We start from the raw sequence: 2,509 nt of genomic DNA on the forward strand, positions 1-2,509 counted from the left end.
TTTACTTTACACGAGCTAGCGCAGAGGCAGGAGGGGCATACGTGCTCGCTCTGTGGCTGACAGCTGAGGCAATCTTGGTCAATACTGGATCAATAAAAAAGAAGCTCAGACTAGTTACTTAGACATCAAAAGTTACAAAAATAGGGACCAGGTTGAAAAATACCAAAATTCTCCTTTAACTATTGTGATGATGTTCACATCCAACTACCTTTATCGATATCTTAACACAGACAAAGGTGTAATCTCTGAAAGGTATTGATCCGGTCACGGTGATTGGTGTAGAGCAGGGGTTCCTGACCTTTTTTGCGCCAAGGACCGGTATAGATACACGGAAAAAAGGTTGCGGACCGGTTGTCAATTTTAATGGTTTTAGTTGCATACATTACTCACCAGGTGGCGACAAAGGGTAAATAACAGCCTTTTGTGTTGTACTGTATGTAGCCTACAGTATTTATGTTTTTGTTTCAACTACAAACATAAATAAACATCAACTTGAAGCTATGTTTCAACTACCACACACAGCCTATAATATTATAGCCTATGTTTATTAAAAAGAAAAAAAGAAAAGAAAAAAAAATTTGGACCGGGCTCGCGGCCCGGTACCAAATGCTTTGCGGCCCGCTACCTGTCCACGGCCCGGTCGTTGGGAACCACTGGTGTAGAGGACCCAATTGCTGGACAACAGCAGGAGGCAGATTTTCAAACCCAACACTGGGCATATATTTAATGAAACAACAGGTAATATAAAGACAGGTAACATGGACAGAACACGTGAACTTGCTGACGACCAGACTTAAAGTGTAACTTACCCCCAAAACACTTTTTTTCAGCTTTTAACCAATATAAATGGGGGTGGTGTGTGAAGAATTCTGGTCAGAATTTCCACATTTGAGACCAAACTGTTACCATTGTACCATTTGTATCATTTTCAGCCGCATAAGTGACCTCTCAACCCTGCTTTTTTTTTGCCCTCAAAACTGCGGAAAATGTGGTACAACCTGACGTCACGATGAACCAAAGACTATGGGATTTCAAGATAGTAACTCCCCTACTCCCCCTGTACCCTTTCCCGGCTCCTCACAACTCCAAGCCTATTCCCATGATGTCACAAGTATGGTATGGTATGGTATGGTGTTTATTTTTTTATTTTTTTATTGATATTTTGACAGTTATATATCAATACCGGGTAATACAAAATCAATTCACAACATAACTGTACACTTTTTCTTCTTTTTCTCCCCCCTCCCCTCCCCTCCCCAAATGCAAATTAAAGTACACAACTTCAATAACAAACACACATAACCTTACAAAATCCCACGCAGATACAGGAACAATAGAGACACACACACAAAACAAAAAAAAAGAAAAGACAAAAGACAAAAAAAGACAAAACACATAGCCAATATGTCCACATTCAGATTATGTTCTTAAAGGTTCAGCATTAGATCCTTTGATTTCAGTGAGGAATTGGCCCCAGACCTCTTCAAATAAATCCTCTCTACCCGCCACTCTATATGTGTGTCCTTCAACCCTTCCTAGAGGGATAATCGTGGGTAGCTACTGGGACGTAAGTTGGGGCTTGGCCAGCCCCGGCTGGGTCACCTGGGCGAGGGTGTATGATGTTGCGAGACCCGAAACATCCTATGACCCCAGGGTACATCACTGAGGATACGTCCCAGTTATGCATCCATGCAATGTTTTTTTTCTTTATTAGTTAGCCTGGCCTAGCCAGTGACTCATAGGAATAGACTACGTGACAACCAGGAAAGACTAGTGACTACTGGAGAGTCAGTTGACAGCCGGAACAGGGACGGCACCCGGGTAGCAGTATGGGTTAGCTCCCCAGCCTGCGTCTTCCGTGAGGAAGAAGCCCAACAACCCACGAGAGGCCTTTTAGGAGGGCCATTCAAGCCGCAAGTGGAGACTGCAGTGCCACCAAGTACTGGTACTGCATGGTGTCCACTAAGATACCATCACCTCGGAATGAGATGTTTGGAGCGGGGGAGTCTGGTGCAGCGCACAGGTCGTAGACCTGGTGAGACGAGGGAGGAACCCGGCCGGGTGGCAACCCACAGAGCCCGGTCCCTCTACGTACCAGAGCCCTCCCCCTCCCCCGGTCCCGGCAGAGTAGTTCCGGAGCAGCGGATTGAGTGGCCCTGACCGCGTGACCACCTTCGACCCTTCCTAGAGGGCTGACCGTGGGTAGTGTTGGAGAAAAATATAAGTTCCATTGGCATTTCCCAATAAGCTATAATTGCATACACATAATTAATGCTATAAGTTAACGATGACATGACATACACATTATGACATGACATCTGACATATAGACTCACACTGACATCTCACCTCACCCATAGCCCCATGGAGAGGACTTCTCGTTGCTGAAACCTTGGACAGTGCATGATGTTCCAATAACATCTGATACAGACAGGCAGCCCTGTAGGCTCCAAGTCAAGTCATCACCCCCTCCTCTCTGCCTTTTTCCTCTTCTCCTCCTCTGCCTATAA

Source organism: Poromitra crassiceps (genome assembly GCF_964638095.1).
Source record: "Poromitra crassiceps genome assembly, chromosome: 2".
Taxonomy (NCBI): Eukaryota; Metazoa; Chordata; class Actinopteri; order Beryciformes; family Melamphaidae; genus Poromitra; species Poromitra crassiceps.